The 19,036-nt window shown below is 39.6% G+C and overlaps 1 protein-coding gene across 2 annotated transcripts in view; it reads left to right on the top strand.

The window, feature by feature from the left end:
• The first annotated feature begins 345 nt into the window (after positions 1–345).
• PPM1A (protein phosphatase, Mg2+/Mn2+ dependent 1A) overlaps positions 346–19,036 on the top strand; it is a 47,250-nt gene continuing 28,559 nt past the window's right edge. For both annotated transcript variants that reach the window (XM_084883267.1, XM_084883266.1), the window contains exon 1: positions 346–484. The gene's annotated coding sequence lies outside the window, so the exon portion shown is untranslated. The remainder of the gene's footprint in view (positions 485–19,036) is intronic.

Genomic DNA, 19,036 nt, shown 5'->3' with positions numbered 1-19,036 from the left:
GGCTCCGTCGTGAGCGCGCCTGCGCGAGGACGCGCTCAAGGCGGCGGCGGCGGCGGCGGCGGCGGCGGCGGCTCTAGGGGCGGGAGCGCGCGCAGGAGCGACAGAGCAGTGGTCTCGGGCCGGCTCGGCCCGCAGCTTCGGGTGCTCGGGCGGCTGCAGCTCCGGAACCGGTGGTTGGGGAGGGGGGTGGGGGGGACTCCAGGCAGGTGGGCCGCGAAAGCGATGAATCTTCGGCTCTTCTTCTTCCTCCTCCTCCTCCTCCTCAGGGACCCGCTCTCCGCTGGCCGCTCCAACGCCCGGATGATCTGAGCCGCGAGGGCGCCGAGAGCCGGGGGCCCGGACGCAGCCCGGCTCCTCCCCTCCTCTGCCCCCTCCCCAGTCTGACCTGGTCCGCAGCCGCCGGGGTGACCCCCATCCCGCCCTCTGCCCGGCCGCCGCCGCCGCCTCGGCCGACCAGGGACCTGCCCGCCCGCGGCCGCTCCGGGTAAGCGCGACGCTCGGGCCGAGGGAGGGCGGGCGGGCGGCGCGGGCCTGCGCGGCGGCGGCGGCCAGGCCTGGGGCCTGGGGCCTGTAAACAAGCCGGGCGTCTGCCGGGGCGCTCCCGGGAGGAGACGCGACAACTCCTCCCCCTGGCCCGGCCTCCTCCTCGGCGGCGGGCGGCGGGCGGGCGGCGAGGGGTTAACGCTCCGCGAGGGCGTCGGCGAGGAGGCGGGGGCGGGGTGGCGGCGGCGGCGGCGAGGGCAGGAGAGGGGGCGCGACCCTCGGCCGGGGTGGGTGTTGGTGGCGGCGACGCGGGCGAGGGCCCTGGGCCGGGCCGGGCCGGCGGAACTTTTCCCCGAGCGGCCAGGGGGCTCCCGCCGCCCCCGCCCGCCTGGCCGCCCCGGACTCCAACCAGCGGGAGGGCGGCCCGCCGAGAGAGAAGGGGGGGCGGGGGGAGCCCTCCTTGGGACCGAATTTGGCCTCGGTACACCAAGTTCTGTAGAATTTGCTTCAGGTTTTATAGGGCGCAGAGCTGAGAGTGAGGCCGATTCAGAACTCAAGTCAGTGATGCCTCCGATTCATTCATTATTAAGGCATCGAACAGATCCATTGAAGTAAATCCCACTGGTTTCTTTCCGTCTCTTTAGCCGTGTTAATTGTGTGGGTGAAAGTTCTTGATGGTAACGTTTGGTTTTGAGGTATCTAGTTCTTTTCTGCTTGTAGATTTTTGAAATATTTTTTTTTTCTGGCTGTGGAGAGCCAGTTTTAGATACGTTTTGAAAATTTCATCACCTGAGTTATTTTTCCTTTTCCTCAAGCACGTGGCACTTAAAAATCCACAGAGGTCATCAGTTGTCCAAGCCAAGAAATCTATGCGCCACCTCCCCCCTTACATTGTCTGCTAATTGAAATAATGAACCTAATGCATTCTAATAAGTGATTGGGAGAGTTTCAGGGGTGTAAAAGTACGGGGGATAGTTACTTTCTGGCAGTGAATGATTTTGACATTGAAAGAAATCAGACATTTTAAAAATTGTTTTTGAGGAATAAGGCTTAATCTTTTTCAAATTTGCACATTGGGATTTTAAATACAACCATTTTTTTTAGATGCAAACAGCTCTGAAGAGTCAAGAGGATTTATTTACTTAAAGAGTACTCTGCTGAGCGTTAGGGGTTCCAGAGCCCTCAGAGGTCCAGCAGGGCTTGCTCTCCCAACTCCTTAATTGGAACAACCTCATTTTTATACTTTCATTTATTTATATGTTGGGCCTATGCCAAAGATGGTATTTCTGTAACTCTACAGATTAGAAAACGGACTAGGAAGACAGTGACCCACCCAACTGCCTGTTTCCTAATCATACGTGTTACCTTTATTAACTTAGTATTTCCTTTTCCTGTAAATAATTTGAAGCACAAACATTCCTTGTCTCATTTTACAGTCCTCTTCTTGTGTGTAACTCACATTTCTGATTAAACATTCAATCATGTAAGCATGATTGCTTTTAATTTAATGAACTACACATGGAAGTTATTTAAGATATTTTTTATTTGATATCTATAAACATTTTTTTAACATCAGTGAAATCATTTTGAGAGAAGTAAGGTTTGGTTAGGTACCTCATATATTTGAGAAGTAACATGTTTGAAGCCTGCATTCATCAAAATTTTGTACATGGCATAGGTATAAATAAATATAAATATACGTGTGTGTGTGTATATGTGTATATATATCTATATCTATCTATATATAGATATAGATAGATATAGATATATATTATTTTTAACATGGTTTGTATCTGTTTATATTTTAGTTTGAAGGGCTGAGTGATGACCATAATTACAGTATAAACTATTGAAGGGAACATTGCACTAGGAGACGAGAATTGTTTAGTCATGGCTGTGCTCCAACATATCTGTGTCCATGGACAAGTCTTTTAACCTTTTGAATCTCAGCTTACAAATTGGTAAAGCCAAAAGAGTAGATTATATTATCAGATGTACTGTCCAGTTCTTAATTTTTTTTATCTTGTTCAATGTGCCTTGACCAAATGCTTGGTATGTACTTTAATGTTTCAGCATTCTAAAGCTAATTTTCTGCCTGGGGTTTTCTCTTATTTAAAAGAATTTTAAGTTAGTGATTGTTCTTTAGAAAAGATATCCAGTAGGTAGCTTTTATTGACTTTTCTATCAGGATTGGGAAGTCTGGAAAAACTCTTGGGAGGAAGAGTGATTGAAATTACACAAGAGACAAAGGGTGGTTGAGACTGTAGGTTTGAACAATCACATGACCCTTGGTAGTTTGATCACCCGAAATGATTATCTAACTCTTGGCTTAGGCACCTGACCCTGAATGTTACCTCTCTCCCTGCCCCCACTCCCCCCAAGTATCACAATGTTTATTGATAGATACAAGTGTATAAAATGAGGGCATAAACATGACTTGATAATGAATGTTACTCTTGACTACTTTCCATCCTTAATCCAATCAGAGGAAGGAGGCAGCCATGTAAGAAAATGCTCTTGTGGAGTGCTATAAGGGTTAAACAAGAAGGTAAAACAAGGTGTGGCCCTGTAAAATATATGGACTTGGGAAGAAGGAAGGTGTTTTGATGCTACTAGGAAAAGTTTTTGTCTTCCTATTCCTTTGAGTAGTATTTTTTATTCCAGAATATGTTACTTTCCATCTCAAATCACATTGGAGACCAAAAATTTTTAAGTTGAATTGTTTCATTTATTATTTTACTGTTAACTTCTATGTATAAATTCTGTGAATTTCCACCTGGGATTATTCCCACCTGGATCCTTATATGAAAGAAGCTTGGGATAAATTATATCAAAATCAAGAGATTGATTATATCCTTTTTTGCCTCTTTCTAATATCTAATGTGCACCATATTATTCAAGTAAAATTTTTATATTTTATTTTGAGTCTCCAGGATGTATTCCGTGACCTTTGCATGTCCTAGTTGTCTCTGTATTACCTAGGTAATCTCTACTCTTGTTTTGCTGAGGCAGGTAGGAGAAGCTAGAGAAAATAAACAGTTATGAGAGGTGAGCTTCAGTAATCTTTATCTAAAATGTAATACACACTTTAGAGTTTTTGTGAGAAACTGAGGGAAAGATACTGGATATTAGCATATATTAATAAACTAAACTTGCTACTGTGTTTATAAAATTAAAAGTTTTAAATATTGCTTGAGTTAAATGTGCAATAAATGAGGGAACTTGAGTTTTTATAATTATTAATATGTTTATTTGGAATCCATTGACCAGTTTTATGTAGCATTCATACTTAGGATTCAGGTTGAAAGTCATTAGAGTTTTTGTGGCTGAAAAGATTTTAATTAAAATCCTATGAGATCAAAGTACTTTTAGATCAGAAGAAAGTGAATAAGAAAAGCCATAATTTGTTACTACTTATTTGTATCAAACTGTAATTTTCACCACAGCCCTCTAAAATATCTGATGTTGCTATCTCTGTTTCAAAAATGAAATATTGGCTCAGAATTAAAGTTACATGCCAACATCAGATCTGTATAGATATAAAATTATTTCCAAAATATTTTAGTAGATTTTTCCCAATTAAATGATCCTTCTTGTTCTTAGGAATTAAAATTTGAAAAGCTGAATATTAATACTTTTGATCCAGATTCCTAGAGTTAAGAGTATTTATACATTTACTTAAATCTTTGAATGCAAGGGTCTCTTCTAAAACGTTCGGGAAAGATTTAAGAAGCTAAGTTCATTTCCCCATTCCCAAAGTTTCAGAAGTCAGCAGAGTTAATTTTATGTCTTTAATTACCACTGCTCAAATTGAGGAATGAATCGATGTACTGAAAAATTGATACTAAGGGAAATGTTTTTGGGTACTCTCATTGTGTAGAGCCACATTGAAGGCTACAAAGAGAAGGTAACACTTCCTAGTGGGGTGATCTTAAACAAGCTTCTTGATTTCTCTAAGCCTCAGTTTTCTTTATCTGTCAAATGGAAAAGCTATTCTCATAAGGTAATCTTGAAGATTAAGTGAAATAATTATGTAAAGCAATTGATATATTTTCTACCATGAAGTACCAAAGAAATATGGTAGCTATTATTATTGAGTATATGCTATTATTGAGTAAATGAAATCTTCAGATACCTAGGGACATAGAAACTTAGTGGGTATGAGAGGGTTGTCTTTGAGTATAATTTTACTTATTTTATTTTTATTTAAATATATTTTTTTGATTTTTTACAGAGAGAAAGGGAGAGAGATAGAGAGTTAGAAACATGGATGAGAGAGAATCATCCATCAGCTGCCTCCTGCACAACCCCTCCTGGGGATGTGCCCGCAACCAAGGCACATGCCCTTGACCGGAATGGAACCCGGGACCTTTCAGTCCGCAGGCTGACACTCTATCAACTGAGCCAGACTGGTTTCGGCTACTTATTTATTTTAAAATATACTTTCATTGATTTCAGAAAGGAAGGGAGAGATAGAAACATCATATATAATAAAAGCCTAATATGCTAAGTGTCCGGTCATCCATTCAACCAATCAAAGTATAATATGCTAATGCCTCTCAACCACTCACTGTGATGTGCACTGACCACCAGACACTGGTGGGTTAGCTTGCTGATGGGGTTGGGCTGATTGGGACTGAGTGAAACAGGCCAGACACGCCCTGGAGCCCTCCCCAGCCCCAATCATGCACTGGTGGAGTCCCTCAGCCTGGCCTGCACCCTCTCACAATCCAGGACCCCTCAGGGGGTGTTGGAGAGCTGGTTTGGGCCCAATCCCACAGGCCAGGCTGAGGGACCCCACTGGTGCATGAATTCATGCACCGGGCCTCTAGTAAGTGATAAGAGAGAATCATTGATCAGCTGCCTCCTGCATGCCTCCACATTGGGGATCGGGCCCACAACCTGGGCATGTGCCTTGACTGGGAATCGAACTGTGACTTCCTGGTTCATAGGTCAATGCTGAACCACTGAGCCATGCCAGCTGAGCTGGAAGCTAAAAGAACTGTAAGAGAGTGAGTAGCGACTTTAGAAGAGATTGGGGTTATAAAACTTACATATGAATAGATGAGAAGTTAAGAGATAATGGGAAAGTTACATATGAGTAGATTTATTTGACTATGAAGCTGGAGAAGAGACATGGGTTTGGAGTAAATTAAGTAGAGGATTAAAAAAGTAAGTAATAAAGCAAAGGCGAATGTTCAGTAAGTAAGGGAAATACAAGGGTTGATATTTCAAAGAGGAGTTAACAGTTCATGATTAGAAATGGGCAAGAAGATATTGCTACAGGAAAAGATGAAAGAGTAAGAAAATGAATTTATTCTAATGAACTTAGTTGTTCCTGTAAAAAAAGAAATAGGGAGTTTTAATAAAACTTTATATGTGGATCCTGGGTTACTTAAAGTTGAAGAATTGCATTGGAACAATTCTAGTCTTCTTACCTCAGACCCAGACCATGGTTTTAGAATGCTTAACTGGTCTTTACCACCAGCATCTTGTACTGTGTCTCTCTCCCCCATTCTATAAACAACAAAATTCTTTCTAAAATGCTATTTTCATCATATTATTTATCTATCCAGTATACTCAATAACTTCTTTGCCTCTACAATAAAGTTTGGAAATCTTGGTTTGGCTTTTGACACTTTCCATGATTGGACCTCAGCACTGACCTAATTTCAACCAAACTGGTACACTTGCCATCTCTGGAATGTACCCTGTACTTTCAGTGAATCCTTGTTTATGCTAACTAGTAGTTTGAAATTCTTGCTTTTTCTTCACCTTTTGTTTTCTCCTTTATGAAAGCTCATTTCTAATTTTTCCTCTTCCACAAAACTTCCCTGATCACCAGAGTATTTCTTCTCTTTTTCTCTGTACTTATATGTATCTGTTGTATTATATCTATTATATCTATTGCTTTAGTAATACAATTTATTCTGTATTTGTGTTTTAATTATAATTGTTTGTTCATTTTAATTATACAATTCTCCACAAAGTACAATAACTTTTTTTTTTTTTTTTGAATCCTCAACCAAGGATATTTTTCCATTGATTTTTAGAGAGTGGAAGAGAGAAGGAAAGACAGAGAGAAATGTCAATGTGAAAGAAACACATCGATTGGTTGTCTCCTGCACGAGCCCCAACCAGGCGGGGAGCCTGCAACCACCCTACATGTCCTTGGCTGGAATCAAACCCGGGACGTCCCCTGCAGGCCCGACGCCCTATCCACTGAGCCAAACTGGCTAGGACAGTACAAGAACTTTTTATTATACCCAAAGCCTAGCACAATGCCTTTCAGATATTTTGTTAGGATTAGGCAAAATCTACCCGAGAGTGGGAGTGATTGCTGTAGGCAGTGGTGGAAGAAGTTAGTATTACCTTTAAGAGCGAATATTACGCAAATCTGAAATGTGGCAGAGTTTATGTCGGTATAGAAAATTAACTTGACTGATTCTGGACCTTAAAGGTTTCATTTTAATTTTCTGTATTTAAGCTTCGAAGCTTCATAGGACATTCATAACATGCATCTCTGTTTCCAGTTACATTTGCAGATATTATGAACTATACATTCTTTTAAACAGAAGAATTGTGTATTACAACTATCAACTGATTTAATGTGAACCAAACCAATGTTTAATATATGAATAGTTTGTTCATTAAAACCTCTAAGCTAAACTTTAAACCTTATCAAACTGTTAAAACTATTTCCAGTATTTAGGAAATACAGCCCTGACTGTTTTGGCACAGTGGCTAGAGCGTCAGCCTGCAGCCTGAAAGGTCCCAGGTTTGATTCCGGTAAAGGGCATGTACCTTGATTGCAGGCACATCCCCAGTGGGAGGTATACAGGAGGCAGCTTATCGATGTTTCTCTCCCATCGATGTTTCTGACTCTCTCTTCCTATCCCTTCCTCTCTGTAAAAAGTCAATAAAATATATTTTCAAAATACCTATAAAATTTCCTTTATTAAATGTTTAAGTGGAAATTTTATATAGGCAGCTTAGAGTAATTTATTGGTGAATGATACTAAAGAGACCAGAATCATGAATTTGATTCTTTGTGTGCCTCTTCATTTTTTCTAGCCTTGACATTAGCTAATAATTATAGAGCATAATTGAGCACTTACATGCCAAGTATTATTATAGAAAATTTCAAGTATTATTTCATTAAATATTCATAACTATATGGGATATATACTATTATCTATCTGTTAATAGGTGAAGAAATAGACTGAGGTTAAATTACCTGCCCAAAGTTTGACAGAAACCAAACACATGTCATTGGACTCTTCAAGGTACTTATATTTGTGGGTTACTAGCAGTTTTGTTGCTATTGCTAAAAGAAAATATGCTGGCAGTTGTGATGGATTAGAAAATCTGTATGGGGAGGGTATGACTGGTTTCATTGTACCCAAAAAGTGAATCTTGTGATTGTGTTGGGTTCTGAAGTGGAAGTGTATGCTAAATTTGAGGTTACAGTATTATGTCATGTCAACTCCTTTTAAAAACTTTTCACCAAGAAGAACTATTCAATTTTTAATATTAAAAAAACATATAAGATACTCCTGTAATACAACTAGTACCACAAGCCAAACACAATTTTATGACTTTCATCTTTAGGAGATGCAACTTGCTTGCTTACTACCTTTGTTGCCAAAATTCAGAAATGAAAATGTTAATGGTAAGGATAAGGGAAGAAAGACTGTGTATAATTTTTGGTTTGGTTTTGCAAACAGAATCATAAAACTTAACCAGGCTTTGATAAACATCTTTGAAGTATGCCATCATGCGTCAGAATGTAAATAGGCAATACATAAAATTTTCACTTTTTATAAAGCAGTAGAATATTATCTTTGCTGAGAGTCTGTAGGCTGTTTTGGATGTCAAGAGGCTGATCTTAGAATTGGCAGCTTTTGTTTCGTAGACAACCCACCACTTAATCCTGTGTTACTCCTTATCTGTTGTCTTCATTTTCTCCATCTGCAAACATGCCTCCTGATACAAGCGAGTACTTCAACAGCTACTGAGCCACCTAGTGTGATCTATATTCTAAAGAATAACAAAATGGAAATGGCAAGATACTATTTGCAAGTCAATTTCTATGGGAATGCCTGGGTAGAAAAGAATTCCTAACTATTGAGGAGGAAGAAGGCACAATGATGGCTGTCATTCATTTGTCTTACATATTAATCAAATATTATAATATGGTAAGCACTATGAATAAAAAGGCATGATCCCTTCCCTCATGGATCTTAAAATCTAAAATGAGATAATTCTTTCACAGGGTTTTATATGCTTTGATAAGGAAAATACAGGATTCTGTAAGCTCATGACTAATGTAGATTTATTTCCTGAGTCATGGAACTGGGTAGGAGAAGTGGTAGGGAATTGAGAAATGCCATTTTGGGCCATGTCATTTAACGTGAGGCTAATAAAGTATAGGAGGGTGTATGTGTGTTTAGAAAGATGAAATTTTCACTGAAAAAAACTTTGTTTAACAATTTTTCCAGCACCCTTTTCCATATACACAAAGCATCTCATGGACTAACTCAGTGAATAATTTTGTTTTAAGAATGTTAGCTTGTATGGATATAAGTCTTATCTCTTCAAGACAAATACTTTGGGGTTCTTTTTCCAGTTGGACATTTCACAGTAATCCAGGACCCCTCTGGGGATGTCAGATTGCTGATTTCGGCCTGATCCCCGCAGGCCAGGCTGAGGGACCCCACCAGTCCATGAACCCATGCACCAGGCCTCTAGTTGAGATATAACTTAGCATAAATTTACCCATTTAAAATTTATAGCTCAAAAAAAATAATTTATAGCTCAGTAGTTTTTTATTATATTGATAGGATTGTAAAACCATTACCACAAAATTTAATTTTACAACTTTTTTTTTTTTTAAAGAAAGGATTGGGAAGGGAAGGGGAGAGAGAGAAATGTTGATGTTAGAGAGACACATTGACTGGTTGCCTCCTGCACATGCCCCAACAGGCCAGGAATGGAGCCTGCAACCTAGGTACATGCCTTTGACTAGAATTGAACCCGAGACCCTTCAGTCCTTAGGCTAATGCTCCAACCACTACACCAAACCGGGTAGGGCTGGAACATTTTCATCACCCCTAAAAAACATTGTACTCAGCAGTTACTCCCTATTCTCTCCAGCCCTGGTCTACTTTTTTGTCTCTATAGGTTTTTGCCTTTTGGTATTTCCTATAGGTAGAATCTAGCTAACTTTTTGATCAGAGATTTCTAGCCTATATCAGCATCTTGTATATCTCATGAAATAGCCTGCTATGAATAATTTATTCATATTTTTTTTTTAGAATAACAGGTTTGTTATTTAACAGGTAAAGTATATTATATAATTTAAATGAATGTTTTTAGTATTGGAAACTAAGTTTAACCAAATATTTGTGTATATAATTTATTTCTTTTTAAAAAATTATTTTATTAAGGTATCACATATTTGTCATCCCCCCATTCCCATCCCAAACCCCTCCCCACACATACCCTCACTTCCCTGTTGTCCATGATCACTGGTTAGGCTCATATGCTTGCACACAAGATCTTTGGTTGATCTCTCTCCCTTATCCCCACCCTCCCTACTTTCCCTCTGAGGTAGCAAGTATTCCTTTCTTAAAGAGCATTACATACAGGGGTGGGCAAAAGTAGGTTCACAATTGTGGGTATGGAAAAATAATGCAGTAATTAATAGAGAATAGTACAAGATATACTGTTTTGTATACTCATAGCTATAAACCTACTTTTGCCCATCCTGTACATTTGACCCTTGAACAACATGGCTTTGAACTGCATGGGCCATTTATACACAGAATTTTTTTTTTTTTTAATAAATACTGTAAGTGGATTATTTTCTTTTCTGTAGCTTACTTTATTGCAAGAATAAAGTATATACCCTGGCCAGGTGGCTCAGCTGGTTGGAGTGTTGTCCTGTACACCAAAAAGGTTGTGGGTTTAATTCCTGGTTAGGGCATGTATGGAAGGCAACCAATTGATGTTTCTCTCTCTCTCTCTCTCTTTCTCCTCTCTCCTCTCTCCTCTCTCCTCTCTCCTCTCTCCTCTCTCCTCTCTCCCTCTCTCCCTCTCTCCCCCCTCCCCCTCCCCCCTCCCCCCTCCCCCCTCCCCCCTCCCCCCTCCCCCCTCCCCCTCCCCCTCCTCTCTCTCCTCTCTCTCCTCTCTCTCCTCTCTCTCCTCTCTCTCCTCTCTCTTCTCCTCTCTCTCCTCTCTCTCCTCTCTCTCCTCTCTCTCCTCTCTCTCCTCTCTCTCTCTCTCTCTCTCTCTCTCTCTCTCTCTCTCTCCAATAAAAACATATCCAGGGGTGAGGATAAGAAAAGAATGCAATATATAATAAAACAAATATATATATATATATAGAGAGAGAGGGGGGGGGGGAGGAGGGAGGGAGGGAGGGAGGGGGATAATATGCTAATTGGTCCTAACGGTGTCCTGGTGACGACCAGTCAAAGGTGTGCTCACACAGGAGCTGGTGGACGGGGACTTGCACCACCAGGACATGAGGCTGGATGCAGGGGGCATCAGGACCGGCCATGGCAGCCCCTCCCTCCCCCCAGCAGAAGTACATGCAGGCTTGAGGATCCCCCCGGCACGGAGGGGGCATCAGGATGGGGGCAGAGTCTTGGCTAAGAGTTCTTATCACTCTTACTCCAGGATCTGAAGGTTCAGAGAGGGAGGGAGAGCACCTAGGCAGTTAGGTGGTTTAGACCAGGAGGAGAGTGCAGATAGGCAGTTAGGGAGATCAGACAAGGAGGGGAGAGCAGTTAGGGGCATCAGTCAGGCAGGTGAGCGCTTAGGAGCCAGTGGTTCTGGATTGCAAGAGGAATCCCAGATTGGAGAGGGTGCAGGACAGGCTGAGGGACCCCCCCAACCCTATGCACGAATTTCTTGCACTGGACCACTAGTACAAAATAAGTTTTATTGACTTTTTATATAATCTATCAGTAAGGTTTCTGGTCAACAGTAGGCTATTGGTAATTAAGTTTTGGGGAAGTCAAAACTTATACTCAGATTTTCAACCACATGGGGGAGGGCAGTGCTCCTAACTCCCATGTAGTTCAAAGGTCAGCTATAAATTTTCATAACTATTTTGTATATTAGTTAAATTGTAGAAGAAGAGGCTTAAGAATAATTGTTGATTTAACTGACTAATCTGTAATATTTCCCTTTTTATTTATTTATTTTAAAATATATTGATTTTTTTACAGAGAAAGGGAGAGGAATAGCGAGAAACATCAATGAGAGAGAAACATCGATCAGCTGCCTCCTGCACATCTCCTACTGGGGATGGGCCCGCAACCAAGGTACATGCCCTTGACGGAATCGAACCTGGGACCCTTCAGTCCTCAGGCTGACGCTCTATCCATTGAGCCAAACCGGTTTCGGCATATTTCCCTTTGTTAAATGAATATTTAATCAGAAAAACCTGTGAAAATTTAGTCCTGAGGGAAATTGGAGAAACATAAAGACCATGATCCTGAGGACTGCAAACTAATAGGTCTTATAAGAAATTTCTACTGTTAACTAAAGAAAGATGTGAGAATTTAAAGATTGCTATGCATATGTTTAGAACAAAAATTAAATACCAGAGAAGCATTTGTTCAGTGAGATTAAGCTTTACTGTATTAAGGTAACATCATTTGGCTGGTGTTTTCTGATTCTTTCAGTAGAGTGTGTTGATAGTAAGAATCTACAGAACTCTACTATTATAATACATTGCCTATTGCAGGGATTTAACATAGAGATTAGTTAATAGTTTCTGGACTTTCATAGGTATTAGTGTCCTAGTCTTAAATTTCTTAGTTCCTTCATCTGTAGAGTACTTATGCTATTATCATTGGAGAATTTTATTTTTCTCCCCCTTTCTGTCATTCTTGGTTGAAGTTTTTTTGTTGTTTTTTTAAGCAAACTTTAAAAAAAAATTATTTTAACTCAGTGAGCTAATATACTGCATTTGTTTCTAATCCATTGTTTAAATCATCCTTTGAGTTTTTAATAGTTCAATTTTTTATTTAATTTCTAAAGTGTTATTTAGCCCTAGCCGATTTGGGTCAGTGGATAGAGCGTCGGCCTGCGGACTGAAAGGTCTCGGGTTTGATTCCAGTCAAGGGCATGTATCTTGTTTGCGGGCACATTCCCAGTGGGGGGTGTGCAGGAGTCAGCTGATCGATGTTTCTCTCTCATTGATGTTTCTGACTCTGTATTCCTCTCCCTACCTCTCTGTAAAAAAAATCAATAAATTATATTTTAAATAAACAAATAAATAGTTATTTAATTCTTTCCCAATTTGCCTGGTAATTTTTTAAATACTCATTTTTCTGTTTCTTTTTTTAAATCTTGTTAAACATTTCATACATATTTATTTTATATCTTATATTCTCTGATTTCAATTATTTGAAGTTTTAAGGGATATATATTTATTATATGTTGACCCCTATTCATAGCAGCTTGTTTCCTTCTATATTTAGTGATTTTTTAAAGCTCATACTTGATTAAACACTAATAAACTTTCCTCCATCATCTGTATAATTACCTGCAATTGTATTTTTCCCCCTTTTTAACATTTTTTTTTAAATCTTTATTTTTGAAAGTATTACATATGTCCCCTTTTTTTGCCTATTGACCTCTTCTAGACCTCCTGCATCTCCCATTCCAAGCCTTCACAGTATTGTATGTGTCCAAGGGTCATGCATATATGCATACAAATTTTTATTGATCTCATTCTACCATCCACCCTCTCCCACCTATGCTCTGATATTCCACAGTCTGTTCCATGCTTCTATATCTCTGGATCTATTTTGTTCATCATATTCAACAAATGAGTGAGATAGTGTGATACTTACCTTCCTCTGACTGGCTTACTTCACTGAACATAATATTCCAAATCCCTCCATGCTTGTCTCAGAGGTAAGAGATCCTTTTTTACTGCTGTGTATGTTCCATGGTGTAAATGTACCACAGCTTTTTTATCTACTTATCTGCAGATGGGCACTTAGGCTGTTTCCAAATCTTAGCAATTATAAATTGTGCTGCTCTGAACATAGGGGTGCATACATTTTTTCTGATTGGTGTTTTAGGTTTCTTAGGATATATTCCTAGAAATGGGATCATGGATCAAATGGGAATTCCATTTTTAATTTTGTGAGGAAACTTTATACTGTTTCCATAATGGCTGCATCAGTCTACATTCCCACCAACAGTGTACTAGGGTTCCTTTTTCTGCACATCCTTGATAGCACTTGTTATTTGTTGATTTGTTGATGGTAGCCATTCTGACAGGTGTGAGGTGATACCTCATTTTCATTTTAATTTGTGTCTCTCAGATAATATAATAATTCGTGACTATGAGCATTTTTTTCTTGTCTCTTAGCCATCTGTATGTCCCCTTTGGAAAAGTATCTATTTAGGTCCTTTGCCCATTTTTAAATTGAATTGTTTGTCTTCCTTTTGTTAAGTTGTATGAGTTCCTTATATATTTTGAAGAAAAAAATCCTTTATCAGATTATCATTGCCAAATATACATAGATTCTACATGAGTAGATAAAAAAGCTGTGGTACATTTATACCATGGAACACTATACAGCAGTAAATAATACAGTAGGCTCCCTTTTTATTTTCTTGATGTTTCCTTTTGCTGTCCAGAGCTTTTTATTTTGATGTAGTTCCATTTGTTTATTTTCTCCTTAGTTGCCTTTGCATTAGGAGATTCTATATAATAAAACCTAATATGCCAATTGAACTAATGGTGGAATGACCAGTCGCTATGACGTGCACTGACCATCAGGAGGCAGAAGCTCAACACAGGAGTTGCCCTCAGGCCAGCCAAGGCCAGTGCCAGTGGGGGGTCCCCCATTTGCCCCGCCGGTCTCCCCATAGATCGCCCCAGATAGCTGGCCGGGCCTAGGGACCTTACCAGGGCACAAATGTCATGCACAAGGCCTCTAGTGTATCCATAAACATACTGCTACAAGAGATGTCTGAGATTTTGCTGCCTATGGCTTCTTCTAGGATTCTTATGGTTTCCCAACTTATATTTAAGTCTTTTATTGAGTTTATTCTTATGTGTAGTATAAATTGGTGGTCTAGTTTCTTTTTTTTTTTTTTTTTTGCAGGTGCCTGTCAAATTTTCTCAACAGCATTTATTAAAGAGACTGTCTTGACTCCACTGTATGTTTTTGCCTCTTTTTGTCAAATATTAATTAAGTGTAATGGCTTGGGTTAATTTCTGAGGTATCTGTTCTGTTCTATCAACCTATATACCTGTTCTTGTGCCAGTATCAGGCTGTTTTGATTACAGTGGCTTTGTAATATACTAGTAACTTGATATCTGGTGATCCCACCAACTTTATTCTTCTTTCTCAAGATTGCTATGACTGTTCAGTTATATGTCTTTTTTGGTTATATATAAATTTTTGGAATATTCTAGCTCTGTAAATATGCCATCAGTAATTTAATGGGGATTGCATTGAATCTGTAGATTGCTTTGGGTAGTATAGACATTTTAGTGGTGTTAATTCTACAATCCAGGAACACAGTATATTCTTTCATTTGTTTATATCTTTTTCTATCTCTTTTTTCAATATATTTTTCTGAGTACAAGTCTTTTACTTCCATGGTTAAGTTTACTCCTAAGTATCTTAGTATTTCTGTTGCAGTCGTAAATGGGATTGTTTAGTTTCTCTTTCTGAGAATTCATTATCCTATCTAATAAAAGAATAATATGCAAATTGACCATCACACTGAGACACAAGATGGTTGCCCCCTTGTGGTCAAATATGGCTGCCCCATGTGGATACAAGATGGCCACCAAGAGATGGCTTCCACAAGATGGCCTGTAGGGGAGGGCAGTTGTGGGAAGTTAGGGGGGACCAAGCCATCAGAGGAGGGCAATTGGTACCAGTCCTGCAGGGGAGGACAGGTGGGGGGACCAGGCCTGCAGGGGAGGGCAGTTGTGGGTGAGATCAGACAAGCGGGGAGGACATTTGGAACAAGGCCTGCAGTGGAAGACAGTTGGGGGGAACCAGGCCAGCAAGAGAGGACAGTTGGGGGGGAGGGGGGGAGAAACAGAGCCTGCAAGGGAGGGCAGTTGGGGGGGGGGGCAACATTTTAATTCTTTAAATTGTAGGATTAAATGGTTCATTGTTAATAGTTTTTGTTTTTTTGAGGTAGGTCTGTAAGTGCTATAAACTTAGGATTGCTTTTGCTGTGTCACAGAGATATTGGGTGGTGGTGTATTCATTTTCATTCGTTTCCGGAAAGTTTTTTATTTCTTTCTTGATTTCATTGGTAGCCCACTTATTGTTTAATAACATGCTATTTAGCCTTCATGTGTTTGAATGTTTTTTGAGTGATTTTACTATAGTTGATTTCTGATTCCATTCCACTGTGATCTAAGAAGATGCTTGATATGATTTCAATCTTCTTGAACTTGTAAGAAACTTATTTTGTGTCCTAACATATGATCTGTCTTTGTGAATGACCCAGGTGCACTTGATAAGAATATATTCCACAGCTTTGGAGTGAAATGTTGTATAAATATTACTTAAATCTATCTGATCCAGTGTATCCTTTAGAGTCCGACTTTCCTTATTAATTTTTTGTCTGGAAGATTTATCCAGTGAAAGTCAGTGGGTTGTTACAGTCCCCTACTATGATTGTCTTGCTATCTCTCTCTTAAGTCCTCTAGAAGTTTTTTTTTCTTCATATATTTAGGTGCTACTATATTGGGTTCATATATTTTTTCCAAGGTTATAATTCTCTTGTTAGATTGATCTCTTTAGTATCATGTAGTGATCTTTATTGTGTCTTGTCAGTCTCTTTTGTCAGATAGGAGTATTGCTACCCCAGCTTTTTGTTTTTGTTTTTTTTTTCTATTTTCATGAAAAAAAAATTTCCATCTCTTCACTCTCATCCTTTGGGCATCTTTTGTTCTAAGGTGGGTCTCTTATAGGCAGTATATAATTGGGTTATGGTTTGGATCCATTCAGCTACACTATGTCTTTTGATTGGAGCACTAAATCCATTTATATTTAAGGTTATTTTTATAGGTACTTATTTATTGTCATTTTATTTCTTTATGCCTATGTTTCTGTTTCTTCTCATTACAGCAGTCCCTTTAGCATTTCTTGCAGTTGTGTTGATAAATTCATTTAGCCTCTTCTTTTTGGTCTGGAAAACTCTTTATTTCACCATCTGTTTTGAATGATAGCTTTGCCTGATATTAGTAATTTTGGTTTCAGATTTTTGCTTTTCATTACCTTGAATACTTCATGCCATTTCCTTCTGGCCTGTAGAGTTTCTGATGATAAATCAGCTGACAGCCTATGGGATCTCCTTTGTAAGTAACAAATTGCTTTTCTTGCACTGCCTTTAAGATTCTCTCTTTGTCTTTAATTTTTTGAATTTTATTATGATGTGTCTGAGTGTGGGCCTGTTTGGGTTCTTCTTGCTTGGGACTCTCTGTGTCTCCTGCACTTGTGTGACTTTTTCCTTCTCCAGTTTAGGGGAACTTTCTGCCATGATTTCTTTAAATATGTTCTCTATCCTTAGCTCACTTTCTTCCCCTTCTGGCACTCCTGTTATGTGAATGTTGTTCCATTTCATGTTGGCCCACAGCTCCTGTTTTTTTGGTTCCCTGAGTAATTTTTTTCTGTCCTGTCTTCTGATTCACTGATCTGTTCTCCAGCTTCCCCTAATTTGTTGTGTATTCCTTCCACTGTGTTCTTTATTAGTGCTTTGTCATTCTTTATTCACGACTGGTCTTTTTTCATAATTACTATATCTTTACTCATGCTGTTGGCTATCTTTGCCATCATTATTTGAACTCCATGCCTGATAACTTTCTTTTCTCCATTTCATTTATCTCTTCTTCTGGAGAATTTTCTTGTTCATTTATTTTGGGCGGTTTTTTTTTGTTGTTTTGTTTTTGTCACCCCTATTTGGCCGCCTCTTTTGGTTTGTGTTTCTGCATTAGGTAATTCTGCTACAACTCCCAATATCTAGTGCAGAAATCTGCTAGATGCTGTTTGTGACTGAGTACCCTGTTTGGAGCTGTCAGCAATCCATAGGTTGTAGCTCCATCTGCTGGGACTGGGTGCCTTTGGAAAATACCAAGATGTGCACCAAGATCTGCTTTTCCTAGCCTCAGGCCCAGAAAGAGATCAGGCAAAGACTCAAATCCTCCATAGATCTGCCTTTGCCTGCAGTCCACTTGACCCTCAAACTTTATTAGCTTCAGGCTGTCAACCACACAGTGGAGCAAGAGGTCTTCAAACAGGGTGGAGCAACTGCCTTGCACCTGGCAATATCTACTTACATGGCAAAGTTCTGCTGGAGAAAGATGTCCTCTGCAGCATGAGGGAATGACTCAGCACAGGAAACCAGGGTGTCTGCCCTCCAGGCTCCAACCCCAATGCTCTTAACCCTGGACTCTTCTTTATACTGCTCCGGTCCACTCTGTTCTCCCTTCATTGGAGCCCAAGGTGAGTGTTGTGTGTTGGCTCTTTTAGAGGGTGCTTGCATTTGCAACTGTCTCTCACAGACAGCAACCCTGATGCTTTTCACAGCCAGATATTATGCACCTTTCTCAGTTCTGGTGCTCTGGGCTGGGTGCCCAGCTTGGGGTTTAGATCCCGGAGTTTTCAGTGGGAGCTCTCCACAGCTCAGAAAGATCTTCAGAGCTTCAGATGCTGTCTGTGGGAGCCAGGCCAACCCTTTTATGCCTCCACACTTCCTACCAATCTCTATACAGTTTCCATTTTCCAACTTGGTTATTAGGGTTTTCTCCAGCTAGTTTTACATTGATATTTCAGGCAGTTTTTCTGTATTTTAGTTGTAGTTCCAGTTTGGTCCTAAGAGAGTGTCAATGTTAACTTCCACTTACTAATACTCTGCAGCCATTTGAGAATTGCCATATTTCCCCTTTTTGTAGCAAAAAAGTGATTTTCTAAAAAATATAGTTAATACCTAATTTAATCAGCTAGTATATTTTGCCAGTTTCTGAGGTATTTACTGTTCATTGTATCACACTCCTAGGTTTACTTTTCTTCTTGCTAAAGTGCATCCTTTAGTAATCATAATAACAGAGTATGGCTAGTTTTTATCTGAAAGTGTATTTTGCATAAGATATTTTTTAAAGCAAATAAAGAATTCTTGGATCATAGGTTTTTCCCCCCCCTTCCTATTAACACCCTCAGGATATTTCATTGTACATATTATGAAAATTGGCAGAGTTGATCTCTGAGAAGGCTGGTCTCTATATAATTGTTATACCTTTATATATAATTTCTCTCTCTTTTTTTTTTTATTCCTATTCTGTATCTTGTCACCACTGCTTGTTGTGAAATCTTGGGCAAGTCTAAACAGAGATAATGAAATAATGTCTGTATCATGGGGAGCAGTTTGTAGTGATGATTACATTAATATATGTAAAGCACTTAGGACAGAGCCCTACATATTTTAAGTATGATATAAATGTTAGGATTTGTTGTTTGTTTAGCATTCTTGATGTTCCCATGATACGCCT

Source organism: Pipistrellus hanaki (genome assembly GCF_964339955.1).
Source record: "Pipistrellus hanaki genome assembly, chromosome: 1".
NCBI lineage: Eukaryota > Metazoa > Chordata > Mammalia > Chiroptera > Vespertilionidae > Pipistrellus > Pipistrellus hanaki.
The sequence above is the reverse complement of the archived record's forward strand: the minus strand, read 5'-3'. Positions and strand labels throughout refer to the sequence as shown.